This window comes from Nycticebus coucang, chromosome 9 (genome assembly GCF_027406575.1).
Source record: "Nycticebus coucang isolate mNycCou1 chromosome 9, mNycCou1.pri, whole genome shotgun sequence".
Classification (NCBI taxonomy): Eukaryota; Metazoa; Chordata; class Mammalia; order Primates; family Lorisidae; genus Nycticebus; species Nycticebus coucang.
The window spans coordinates 84,346,071-84,360,035 of NC_069788.1; the positions used below are offsets into that span (position 1 = coordinate 84,346,071).

Genomic DNA, 13,965 nt, shown 5'->3' on the forward strand with positions numbered 1-13,965 from the left:
TGATTTGCTGGTGGGGGGCTGAGCCTGACTCAGGGACTCTGGTCTCAGCCCGCCCTCACCTATTCCCTGACCTGCTTGCTTGCTCTCTCCCTCACCCCTCGCTCTGCGTGTGGCCTCAGGGAGGATGCCCGCTCTGCTCCCCTGAACTTGGGGCCAGGTGGGCAGTCTCCAGGGTCTGTCTAGCTGCAGTGCCCTGTCACAGCTGGGAGTGCATCTACTTTGCTGTGAATGGAATCAGCCTTAGGTTATCCCCCATGTCCCACTAACTAGTGGTCCTAGTATTCTACGCACTACAAAAAATCTCAACTTTAAAGCAGAGATGTGCATATTCACTTTATGAACGAATGATACCACTTTGATTTCTAGCAACCTTCCCATGTAACTTTCCCAAATTGGATTCATACCCCACTTTGTAATGTTTGCTGTGATGCAATAGCCTCTGCTAGATTTGAGAAGGAGGCTGGTGCCAAGGGCTTGGTCAAGCCAGGCCCAGGTGGGCAATTATGCCAGGGAGAAGGGATGTGGTCTGGGCACCCCAGGCCTGGTAAGGTGCTATTTCCATTGTGAGCTAGAATACCTCACTGTTCCTTCCCATCCATTAAGGTCCCATGGTCAGAGTGTGGGCAGTGGGAAGATAAGTGGTTTTTATGGTGGTTTTTGTGCTATCAGACCTTTCTGGGCTGGATCCTCTCCTAGTCCTCCCAGCAGCCTTCCAAGGTTGGCTTTTTATCTCATTCTTAAAGGAAACTGGGCTAGGCAAGTAATCTAAAATCATAAAGCCACGACTTTTAGTTCCTTTGTTAGTTTCCTATGGCTGCTTTCACAAGCAACCATAATCTTGGGGACCTAAATGACAAATTTACCGTTGTAGAGGTCCGAAGTGCAAAGATCAAGGTGTTAGCAGGGTTGCCTGCATTCCTTTCTGGAGGCCAGAGGGGAGAACCATTTCCAGCTTTTAGAGGCTGCCCATATTCCCTGGTGAGTTGTCCCTTCCCCATCTTTAAAGCCAACAGCTTTGCATTTCTCTAGCTATTCTTCTGTAGTCACATCTCCCTCTGGGTAAGGCTTTCTGCTTTTAAACCTTGTATAGTTATGTATATGCCCCGCTTGGATGATCCAGGCTAATCTCATTTTGAGTTCCATAACCTTAGTCTCATCTGTAGAGTCCCCTTTGCCATATCAGATTCTGGGGATTGGGATGTAGGTATCTTTGAGAGGATGTTATTCTGCCAAATATAGTTTCCAAGCCCAGGCTGAGGACATTATCAGAACAAGGCCCTTATGTTGTCATTTGGGGAAACTGCGAGGAGGGCACTGCTGGCCTGGGACTCCTGACCCAGTTTCTTCTTCCACGCTATGCTGCCTCTTCTGAACAGAAATCATGGCAGCTCTCACGTGCACTCAGCTTCTGTTGTTTGCATTGCTCAGCACCTATTATCTCCTTTTGCAACATGCCCTGGGTATGAAAGGAGTTGGTCCTCTGCCATGGCTGAAGAATGCACCCTCCCTGGGACCTCCGGGAGGATGGCACCATTAAGCCTGGCTCGTTGATGATCATTTTGGTCAATAATCACCCTGCTGTTGGTTTTATATGAAACGGGAAGCCCAATTTGCTGTCCCCACACTGAGTCTATCTCGCTTCTACCTGGGTGGGTCCTTGCTGCTCTGCCTAATTACAGGGGTGCTATCTCAGAGGAGTCTGAGTTGAGTTCCTGTCTTGTCTTCTGAGCCCCCTGAGCTATCTGGGCCTCCTGCCCTCATTTCTCTGGGGCCTGGGAATAGGAAGGTGATTATCCAAGGTCACAGAGCAGGTTGGGGTAGAGGGGACCCACTCTGGACACCTGACTGCTGGTGGGTATCCTGCTGCTAGATGACTTCCTGCCTCCCGCGTGGATCTCTGGTGGCCCTTTCTTCTCTCTGTGGGCTCTCAACCTGCTGTTGTTGGGCTGCTCCCATGGTAGGTGGTGGGGAGTGTGGCACTAAAAAGGAGGTCATTGATGGGGCCATTTGGAATTTTTCCATAAGCAACCTGGGAATTATAACCCAGGGAGGGGTGTCAGAGCATCAGGAGTTTCCAGTGTCTTTTCTGAAGGGTCTCTTGTGCTGCCCAGGCTTTCTTCCTTTTTTTTTTTTTAATTAGGAAATATATAAAAGAGAATAAGCTTGGACAATATGAGACAATTTTTTTTTTTTTTAGACAGAGTCTCAGTATGTTGCCCTCGGTAGAGTGCTGTGGCATCACAGCTCACAGCAACCTCCAAATCTTGGGCTTAAGCGAGTCTCTTGCCTCAGCCTCCAAAGTAGCTGGGACTATAGGCGCCCGCCACAATGCCCAGCTGTTTTTGTTGTTGTTTTAGTTGTCATTGTTGTTTAGCAGGCCCAGGCCAGGTTCAAACCTGCTAGCCCCAGTGTATGTGGCCAGCGCCCTAACCACTGAACTACCAGCACTGAGCCAATATGAGACAATTATTATTACACAGGCTGCCTTTATCATGTTGTCAACAATAAAGTGTTTTAGCTTCAGATCTTTTCCTTCTAAGAAATCAAGCCTGACAGGTAAAGTTGAGGAACCCCTGTGTGTCATCACCTCCTACCCCTGGAGAGCTCCTGCCCAGCAGTTGGCACTCATCATTCTTTTGTAGTTTTATTTATTTTTTTTAATTTCTCCTGCATGGCAGGTCTCTATAAGCAGTATAAGGATGCTTTGCAGGTTTTCTTTTCTTTCTTTTTTTTTTTTTGAGACACAGCCTCAAGCTGTCTCCTTGGGTAGAGTGCTGTGGCGTCACAGCTCACAGCAACCTCAAATTCCTGGGTGTAAGCGATTCTCTCGCCTCAGCCTCCCAAGTAGCTGGGACTACAGGCACCTGCCACAATGCCTAGCTATTTCTTGGTTGTAGTTGTCATTGTTGTTTGGTGGGCCCAGGTTGAATTCGAACCCGCCAGCTCTGGTGTATGTCGCTGGCGCCTTAGCCGCTTGAGCTACAGGTGCCACCCGCTTTGCAGGTTTTCAAACTTATATACATGGTATGGCATCATGTGTCCTTTGGGAACTTGCTTCCCATCAAGTTTTTGAGATATATCCCTGTTGATACATGTGACTCTAATTTATCCATTTGTTGTTGTCTTATTTGTTTTTTTTTTAAGAAACAGGGTCTCAATATATTTCCCAGGAGGGTCTTGAACTCCTGGGCCGGAGTGACCCTCCCACCTCAGCCTCCTGAGTAGCTGGGACTACAGAAGCGTGCTGCCATGCCTGTTGCTGGTCTAGTCATTTTTATCTCAGTATAGTATTTCATTATTTGGTTAAACCTCAACTTATCTGGTCTCCTGAGGAAGACATTAAGTGGTTTCTAATTTTTCACTGAAGTAGCCAGTGTTGGCAGGCGTGTTCTTGAACCTGTCTCCTGGGGCACCTGTGCTGCCATTTCTCAAGGGGTGAGCATTGTTGGCTGGAGGACACTGAGCCAGGTGCCCTGCGACCTGTTGAGCCAGCCAGTGTCCCTCATGCTACTCCTCTCTCCTGCATGCTCGTCATCTCACGGCTGCACTACTTTTTACTCTGTGCCGATCCTGTGGCATCTCGTGCTCTTCACTTGTGTTTCCTTGGTCATGTGTGAGGCTGGGCTTCTTCTCATGTTCTTCCTGGCCACTTGGGTTTCTTCTTTTGTGACTCACCTCACTGTATAGCCTTTGCCCCTGCTCCTGTACTGCCTCATTGATCTGTAGGGTTCTGAGTGCACTCTGGATGATCCTTTGTCTGTTCTGGGGTGGGGCTGTGCACAGCCCCTTCCAGATGGCAGCTTGTCTCCTCACTTTGCTTACGTATCTGTTGTCCAGCTGGGTTTTTGTAATAATATTTATATAGTTGGGTTTGGTGATCTTTCCCTTTATGGTTTGTTCTTTTTGTTTCTTGATTAAGAATCCTTTCCATGTGAAAGCTCAAATTTTCTTTTAAAAACTTTCTTTTTTTTAATAATAGCTTTGTGGAGATAGAATTCACAAATTATAAGTATGGTGTGTGTGTATATATATATGGTATATATGTTCATGTGTTCATGTGAATGTATACAGTTCAGTGGTTTTTGTTATAGTAACAGAGTTGCACAACCTTCACCACTGTCTGATTCCAGATCATTTTCATCCCCCCACAAAGAACTCCATTTCCATCAGCAATCATTCCCTCCCCAGCCCCTGGAAACCACTAATCTACTTTCTACTAATCAAATCTATGGATTTGTCCATTCTGGATATTTCATATAAATGAAATCATGTTAGCATGTGGTCTTTGGGGTCTGGCCTCTTTCCCATAACATAGTTGTCAAGCTTCATTCATGTTGTAGCATTTATCAGAAAAGGCCAGATTTAAATTTTTTTTTCTCTTTTGTGGGCCAGGGCTGGGCTTAAACCCGCCACTTCCGGCACATGGGGCCGGTGCCCTACTCCTTTGAGCCACAGGCACTGCCCCTAATTTTTTTTTTTCTTTAAACTTTGTTTTTAGTTTTATTTTTTAGAGACGGGCTCCTGTGTTGCTGAGGCTGAGGTGCAGTGGCTCTTCACAGGTGTGAGCATAGTGCACTGCAGCCTGGAGTTCCTGGGCTCCAGTGATCCTTCCACCTCAGTTTCCCAAGCACCTGGGACTCTAGGCATGTGCCACCACACCCAGCTTCAGAAAAGCCCAAGCTTTAAAGATGTTTTTTCATGTAGAACTCTCTGACCTTCCTGGAACTGCTTTCTATGTGAGGTTGGGATTGAATCTTACTCTTTTCTAGAGGGCTAGACAGTTGCTGATACAGCCCTGTCCTCTCCCTGCGGGCTCCAGACTGTGCAGGTCTTTTCCTGGCTCTAGCCTGCCGCTTTATTGCCTTTCCCATGGAGTGGGTACGGAGCACTCTTCTTTAAGCTCCTACCACCCCAGGAATCCTACTACCTGGCTCAGGAGGATTTATTCTTGTTTTCACTGTACCAGTGAAACACTGTCTTGATGTGTCACTGCTATCGGATGGGCCTGCCTGGATTCCCCCCAGTGCTGCTTGTACACAGTGAATTCCTGCTGAGGGGTCACACCTGCCTTCTCTCCAGCTGCGCCCCATGTGCTGGGTGTGATACCTGTCACACTTGGATCCCTGTTTCCTGACCCCACTTCTGCACATCCTGGGATGTCCTCTGATGTCCTGCTGCCTTCTATGCCCCCTACCGTTCTTGCTTTCTCTGCCTGCAGCAGGCTCTGAGAGGCAGGACAGTGAGGGCATCATTCTGGGCCCCACAGTTCTTTGCTACTACTTGGCTTTCTGTAGACTGGTTGACATCTGGTGATGAAAGCAGCCCCCACCTCCCTTTCTCCTGAAACCAGCAAAACCCTCCCCTTCATGTTACGGAGGGAGGGCCTGGCACCTGTGTCCTGGGGTTTAGTCAGTGTTGTTGCTTCTCCCCCTCCAGGCCCTTCACGGTTAGCCTCATTGTAATCCCTGTAGCTTCTGATGTCTTTGCTGCAGAGTTCAGTCGCACTAATTAATAGTCAGGGTGGGGTGGGGCAGTGGGCAGGGCCCCTTAGGGATGGAAGCTGGGCACTGGACCATTTGAACAGTCTCTACTTAACCTGGTTTGGGGCTTCTAGCCCTGGGTGCACATTACGCTCACCGAGAGGGCGTCTAAGATGTTGACTCATGGCCAGCCCCTCCCCTAGAGAGTCCAGTTCAGTTGGTCTTGGGGGAAGAGATCAGATGTTAAAAGCTCTCCAGGGAGCCCAGCAAGTGTCCAGTGCAACCTGGTGTTGAGAGCCATAGGCAGAGTGTGACGTGGCTTCCGTGTGGTTAGATGTTGCTGCTGGGCAGGCAGGGCTGGCTGACATCTGCACAAATGTTAAAAATCCCCAGTCATCATCTTGCAGTGGGGGCCAGGGGCAGTGTGGTGGGTGCATCGCCATCCTTGCTAACACTGACAGTGCCATCACCTGCACCATCACCTGCACACACACAGGTTAATTCCAGATGCAGAAACTGAAAGCACAGGGAAGGAGTTCTTTTCTCTCCTTGCCTCCTGATTTGGGACAATATACACAAATTTAATTTGGCTTGTCAGGCTTTGCCAGTAGTAGATCAAGAAATGAGTTTGCGTTTTGGTTTGAGAACAGTGGAGCCTACTAAGCAGATCCAAACCCGTGTGCTTTCTAAGTGGACTGAATCTGAATAGGGCTTCCTGTCTGCTGCTTGCTCCAGGGTTCAGGACCTGTGGAAAGCCTCGTGGCTTTTCTTAGAATTAAACATCAGGTACCCAGTGGCCCCTGAAGCCAGGGTTAGGCAGGCCTCATGCATTTGGGGGTTCCAGCCCTGAGCAGAATGGCGCTTGGCTCTTGAGGGGATAGATGGCATCTAGAGGACAGGGATGGCCGAGGGGCCAGTGTGAAGATGTCTAGTTCTTATTAGCACAGTTATTTGTTTTTCCTCACTGCCAGTTGCTTTTCTTTCCTCTACAGGTGCTGGGAAGGGTGTTCCTGGATAGTTAGATTTCTAAGTGAGCAGTGGGAATATGGGGTTGGGGGTGGAGTTTCCTATTTAGTGCTTGAATTTGTGAGGTGGTGTGACTTTAGGTGTCCGTGATTCTGCATCTCTGGGCACAGAGGTAGATGGTGGGAGGGGCTGGTGCCAGCCTGTGGGACATATGTGACCCAGTGAGGTCCAGAGGCTGCAGGGTCTTTGGCTCAAACTGTGAAAACCTTACATCAAATCTTTTCACACCTGTAGCTTGGGGCTTGTCTGGTGCCCTTGGAGGGGAGATGGGGTCAAGGATGATGGAGTCCAGAGTGGAATTCCCTGGAGCCCAGGACCTGCACTAGAGGCTGAATGTCTCTGTGCACCATGAAGAGAATTCCTGTTCCGGAAGAGGAGGGGCGAGGAAGGGGAGTGAGGCAACCTCCTAAGCTTCTGCCCCTCTGCCTCAATAGGTGTTCTAGAACCCCTGGGCATGGGGAAACACACACTCTCTTCAAATTTTAGTCCTGTTTTTATGAGCTCTGTGACTGGGTGGTTACTGGACCCCTCTGAACTTTGGTATCTTTGTCAAGGGAATGGTGCAAGTTCCTGTGCCTTTTTGACAGGTCAAAGCAAAGAAGGAGCAGCCCTGATAAGCATGGTGATGACAATCTGAGAGGCCCAGGGTCATCATGCTGTGGGCACCCATGGCTGGTGGGGAAGCATCAAGGTATATGGAAAGAGCCTTGGCTCTAGAGGATCCAGTTCAAATCCCAGCCCTGTAGCATTTTCACTGTGTGACCTTGGGCTTGCTGCTTAGCCTCTCTGAATCTCTGGCTCCTTGTCCATTAAATAATGCTAGCAGTGACAAGCTGCACCTCATCAGCTTGGCGTGTGGGTTCGGGGTGATGGGTCTTTGCTTTGTGCATGCTGGCACTTGGGATGTGTTTAGTAAAATTGGTGTGTATGAACAGAAAAGGCCATTTTCTTCTCTGTGCCCTGAGTAGATGTTAGATGCTGGAAGTCCGTGTTGTCCTGGCCTGCACCATCCTGCACTCTCACCCTGTGGTGCCCAGCACCCCAGCTTACCTGGCTGGATGCTGCCTCTGTCGAGACTTGTCCTCATGGGAAGTCCCAATATGCCCCTCTCAGTCCTCTCATCTCATCAACAAATAATGCCCGTTTCACATTTAGTCTGTACCTCCCTGTGCTGTGGTGTCTACCAGGGGGAAGCTGAGACTGGCACAGCCCCTGATGCTGATGGGTACCAGCACAGGTGCACCTGCACCAGCCTTTGCCCCACATCCCTGCCTTTGTTCCAGCTCTGTCCCCAGCTCAGACCTGCCTTCCATCTCCCCGACCTGCACCGTCTGCCTCTCTGACTCCTATTGGCTCTTCGGTGCTCAGCTCTAGTGCCACCTCCTTTGGGAAGGAACCCCTGATTTCTCCTGGCCAGCACTTGGCTCTCTGCCCCCTTACCTGCAGCTGTACCTCTTCTCTCTACTCTTTGCCCTTCAGTAGACAAAGTTATTCCTGCCGCTTCTCCAGTGGCCAAGGGTCCTCTGTCTACTCTGAGCCTCCCTTCTCCTCTGTAACACAGGATTCTGCTGCCCACGTGGTAGACCCCCCACAATGACTGGAGGGGAGCAGAGTTAGCTCATGTGGTGCTGAGGTAGGTCACAGGCTTCCTGTGCCCTCCTCACAGCCATATTGAGAACCGTCAGAGGCTTATGTCCAGCAGAGTATGCCCAAGCAGAGACCATGCAGCCTCTGCTTTCTCTCTTCCAGTGCTGGGAGCTCACCACCCCACTGATTGCATGGACTGTTATGAAAGTAATGACTCTCCTTTCGGATCCTGGATTTGGGGACTCTTATCTGCTCTGCAAGAATTCCATCCTTTGGAATTCATCTGTTAGGAATGCTGGGGTCTGGGGAGTAAGGAGGCCTGGAGTTGCAATATCCTCCAAGTCCTTTGAGAAGACAGGACCATCTCAAGGCCCTGCTAGATCAGCTCAGGAGTGCGTGTTAGTGAACCCATGCAGTAGAGTATCCTGGGCCTTGCAGGGAGACCTGGAAGTTCTCATGCACAGAGCAGCCAGGAGTATACACCTCTGAGCCTGGCACACAGGTCATGGCTGCCCAGGCATCAAGCACAGGGCACCACAGGGAGGAACTAAGCCAGGAGTGGGGAAGCCTGCCTGGGAAGAGGAGGCTGGCAGCTGTACCCTGGAGCCTGTCATGGAGTCTCTGTTCCGCTGGTCCCTGGTCTGCAGCTGCCACTTTCCCTCCTGGAGCCTCAGTTTCTTCACTTGCAAACTGGCTGTCTGATCACCCGCCTCACGGTGAGGGGTCATGAGGACTAATGTGTATGAGGACACGGTGGTGCTCAGGAAGTGTTTGTGATTATTAATGGGTCTCTCTGGGTGACTGTGCCTAAGTCTGTGTCCCTGATGCTTGGAGCTTCCTGCAGTTGGTGGTGGTAAGAGCATTGGAGCCCTGTTCTCCTGGCCCTGCCTTGTTTTGTGGTTCTGTGGATGTCTGCACCTTGTTTCTGTGCTTCGGGGGAGGAGACAGTACCTCTTGTGGTGGGTAAATGGTATGAAGTTACCTGTGAGAGAAGCACTTTGCACATGTCAGGGAGGGCAGTGTCATCATGTCCCGAGGGAAGCAGGAGACCCAGGTAGAGGCTGAGGGGACTCCATGGGGGTAAGGGGCTGGGAGGTGCCTCCCAGGCCTGCCCTGCATGATTTCTAGGACCTGCCCTGTGTGTGTGTGCGCGCGTGCATGCAGGGTTTGTGCCAGCACGAGACGTCTTAGGTGTCCCGTACATAGGCTTTCTGTTGTGCGCTTAACACCAGGCATGGGCAGGTGCACTCGCCAGGGTAAGTCCTGGGGGTGGGAGGAGGAAGAGGGAGAAATGAGAAACCAACTCAGAGGAAGAAGAGCTCTCAGGGGCTACTTTCATCCTCTGGGGCCCAAGAGGGAAGGAAGCCACAAGGAGGGGGCTTGTGTTTAATGAGGCCCTCCTGCCCTGAGGCTGTAGCCGACCCCTCTTAATGAAGTGGAAGGAGAAGAGGATCTCATCAGCCAAGTGCAGTGGAAATGTCAGCTATCTGTCTCAGGGAGCCCCCAAGGATGAGGCCTGAGGCCTGGTGTGACTGGATCTTCTGCTAATGATCTGCCACAAGCCTGCCTGTGACAAGAGCAGGGAAGCCCTGCTGTAGGGCCTTGCTCAGGGAGGGGGCTGGAAGGGAGGTGGAGCTGGTGGGGACCCAGTAACTGGAGAGGCAGCCCTTGGTGTCACTGTAACCATCAGCCTCCTCCTCCTGTGGAGAAAGGATGAGCCACACTTTCTCCTACTCTGTAGCAGACACTGTGAACCTAGATCCCGGGCACTTGCCATCTCTTAGTCCTCTGTGGCTTCCCCTGCTGGCTCCTGCAGCTCTGCCTGGGAGCTCCTCCTGCTCACCCTCTGGGTGTCCTGTGCTGGACACAGCACCCTATGGTGAGCCCCCAGAGCCTTTTCCATGGGCTTTTTCCTTCCCCTGCCTCACTTCTCCATTCTTCTCCCCTGGCTTCCTGGGCTCACCACCTGAACACCCTTCATAACCCACTCGAATTGCACTCTGGTCTCTTGCCAGCTTCCAAGGCACCCAGCCTGAGATGCTGGGTCCTGGGAGCTAGGGAGTGGTGAGGTCAGGTCTGTCAGGTCAGGTCTGAGAAGCACTGTACCCAGGGCCTGGATGTTCTGCCTCCTGTGGCCTTTGCAGGTCCTTGTCCCCATCCCCTACTCTCTTCTCTTCATCCCCCACTGGCTGCAGGGTGCTAAGTGCTCCTACAGGAACTGGTAGCTGAGAGCTCCTATAGAATGAGCTTGTATTAGGGCTGCAGACTCTTTTGAGGGCCTACCGTGTACAGGGTGCTGTGCTAGGCAGCGGGGGTGGGGGGTTTACAGAGGTCACTGGACGTGGCTTTTGTTCCCCCAGTTCTTACAGTCTAGACATAGAGATGCTGGGTGCAACATGATCTTATCAGGAAAACCAGATGGGGGGTGGGCTGGGGTGATGGGACCCAGCCCTGCCCTGCAGCTTCTGAGGCCTGGTAGCCTGGTGGTCAGCAACAGGGTGTCACTCAGGGTTCCCAGGAGGGAGCCAGGACGATGCCAGTGGGGAGGGCCTGGTGGACATTGGCTGTGTGGCTCTTGCCCACTGTGGGCTACACAGCTTCCTCCCTCCCTAGGGAGTGAAGGATCCACGGGGAGGGGTGAGGCAGGTGCTAATGTCTGGCTCCTGGATGTAAGAATGTTGCAGGGGAAACTCCTCCCCTCAGGCAGAAGCATGGGCCCCTGGATGGGTCTGGGTAACATCCATAGGGGCTCCTTGGCCTGCCCAAGGTCCCTTTGTGGTCACCTCTCTTGTTTTGCCCAGGAGCAGTTAAGCCGGGAAATGATGTTTCCCTCCCCGGTGGCTCCAGTCCTTATTACTGTAAACCCTGGGATTAATTTAATTACACGCTTGTCTGCAAGAGGCTGGGGCTCTCAGGCGCTCAGGAGGAACACGAGTTGCAAGGCTGCTGGGAAGGACGGTCCTCCCAGGGTGCTAGGCCCCTCCTGGGGTCTTCTATTTTCCAGCCCTTCCCCCCCAAAGGTCCACCCCTCTGTAGGGAGCTTAATCCTGACCAGAGGTAACAGGATGCCTGGCACTCGGTCCCTGGCCACATAGAGAGCCTGGTTAGGGGAGCTGGGTGTTGGGTTGGGGTCAGGACTGGTGGATTTAAAATACCAGTGACTTCAGTGAGTGACTGTGTGATGGGAAGGTGTAATAGTTTAATCCATTCTCCTTTTTTATCCCCTGAAACAAGGTTTTCTCTCTTCTCTAGAAGTAAGATTATCTGAAAATTAATAAGAAATTGTGTTAATAAACTTTAAAAAAAATCACTCATTCCCTTGTCTGAGCAGCATCCCTGTCAGTGTTTCTATGTACTTCTCTCCTGAATTCGTTTCAATGCACACGTATTTTTACACATAGCAGCCATTATCTACATAATTTTGTGTCCAGGCCTTTCTACTGGCATTTTAAGTATATTTCATATTGTTTAGGAGAGAGTCTCTTTCTAAACATCATTTTAGTGATGACAGGGTAGAATCCTCTGCTATTGTTGGACAGATAGTTATTTCCAGTTTTGGCCATGATAACTGCCTGTGTTTTTCATAATTAGAATTAATTCTTTAGGATAGATTTTGTTGGAATTAGTAGATGGTCTAAAATATTTTAAAGACTATTACATTGTTCTTTTGAAGTTAAAAAAAAAAAATCCCCAAACAAAGCAATAAACCCTGGTGTCTGAAGTGTGTTTTGTTCTATATAGCCACTTGGGGTTTGGGGTAAACCCTAACGATTGGCTTAGTGAGGGCAGCTCCTTGGTCTGTACCCTCATGTGGTCTGATGGAGATGCCCAGTGGCCTGTGGGCCTTAAGGTTAGGTGCTGGCCGAGGGGTGGGGTGTTGCTGGTGACTCGTGGGTTGGCCTGCATCCTTTTTCCTGGCATTGGTCCTCATTGCCATCCTGGGAGGTGGTGCTTGACCCTGGCTATATCAGGGGCATGGCCTGCTTAGGCAGGAGCAGGGCCCTAGGGAGGGTGCTGAGGGATGTACGCCGACATGGGTTCCCAATTCAGACTGTGGTCTGCCTGGGAAGGGACATGCTGGGAGCCCTTTGCTCACCCCATAGGGATGGGCAAGAGGAAACAGGTGGGCAGCATGGCACCTTCTGAATGGTCTGTGGCTGTAAAGGGCGGAGCCCAAGCTAGCGCCCCTCTTGGGCCATTAGTCAGACAGAGCAGATGAGTCCCCCTCGGGCTCGGGGCTGTGCCCACACCTGGTGAGAGTGAGAGTGAGTTCTTCCTGGGAGCCTATGCTGTTCCTCTCCAAGGCTTGGGGCTGCCAGCTCCTCCCAGGGTAGCCAGAAAGGTGGGATTCTGGGGACTGACCTCCACGGGTAGCCTGGATAGTGGGGAGAGGAACCAGTTCTTCTGTCTGCCTCCTCTGGGACATGGGGAACAGTGGCCACCTGTTCTTTATGAGGCTTCCACCAGGTGCCAGATGCAGGGGATGCCACTTGTCCCACATGGGGCATTGGGCCCTTCCCACCCCACCTAGGCTCAGGTAGTCATTGGGGTCTTGTCTTCACTGAGTAAGGATGAGGAGCTGGAAGAGTTTACGTGTCTCTGCTTTTAGCTGATATTCCAGGGAATTCTTCTGTGAACAAGAGCAGGATGGAAGGTTTGGGGAGCCCAGGCTGTGCCCTGTCTCCTTGGGCTCCTAAGGGCCCAGTGCACCCTGAACACTGAGGCCTTTTTCCCTCAGTCCGTTTGCCTGAGCTGGCATGGCAATTGCCTGTCAGTGTTGAAAGAGCGCTGACTCTGCTGAGGCCAGGGAGGGAGAGGCCTGGGCAGGCTCTGATGGAGCTGTGGTGAGGGCCAGCTAGAGCCCCTCTTACATCTTCTAGGGCATGGCACACAGGGTCTGAGCAGAGAGGTCTATGGGGTCAAATCCCATCTCCCTGCTCCCTTGAAATGTGCTGGAACAAGTTACTGGGCCTCTTAGAACCTTGTTTGGTTAGGGCCAGGTGTAGTAAGGTCTAGGGGTGCTGTGGTCACCCAGAGGGCAGGGGTGGGCCTTCCTGGCTGGGGAACCACCCTTCTCTCCTCCCTAGAAGTCTCCGCATTCCTGACAGGTGACTGTGTTTGGACTGGAGGAGGAGGGAGGGTCTGTGCAGTTCTCCAGCAGTGACTGGGGCCGGCTGGCTCAGAGTAGCCCCATTCCTGCCTGTGGCTGGGCCAGATGCTGGGCTGGGGTCTGAATCCTCCTCAAGGGTCTTGCTGCTGGTGTGCTGGGGGTAGACAGATGCTTCCTTACTCCCGGCTGGCCTTGAGGTCCTGGCTCAGCCCCAGCAGCACCTGAGCCCCCTTTGCCTACCAAGGCATGTTAAAAGCCTGTGGGTTTTTTGAGGTGGTGATACAGGGCTTAGGTAGGAGGGCCTGATGTCTGGTGCCTTCTGAGACCAAAGGTCAGCATTGTGAGTCTGGGAAGACCCTGTGTCCTGTTGGCATGGTTATGTCCCAGTGACCAGCTGTTGGGGTGGACAGGGCCAGGGCTGGAACCTGGGCCGTGGGACTTCTGGCCATATGCATGATGGTCTGTCCTTACCCATGGCTTTGTGGCTATCTAGGAGGTGTCCTACTCTATCTGGCTTGCAGGGGTGGGGGGTGCTGGGACAGGCCTTGCTGCCCCTTCTTCTCTTCCTGCCCTATCTGTGGGTCCCTACCTGCCCCAGCCTCTGCCCTGTGCTGTGCTTGGCCTCCCCTGAGGCAGACTGCCCTTCATCCTGGCCTGGGCTGACAGGGCGTGACCTGGTCATCACTCTGCCCTCTGCAACAGTGATTCCCTGCCAGATGGGGAGGCAGGCCCATGACTGTGAGTGGCTGGAAGGGGATGAGA

The 13,965-nt window shown here is 51.8% G+C and overlaps 1 protein-coding gene across 2 annotated transcripts in view; it reads left to right on the top strand.

Moving 5' to 3' along the window:
* CCDC85C (coiled-coil domain containing 85C) overlaps nucleotides 1–13,965 on the top strand; it is an 84,757-nt gene that overhangs the window by 47,789 nt on the left and 23,003 nt on the right. The gene's annotated exons all lie outside the window — the stretch shown is intronic.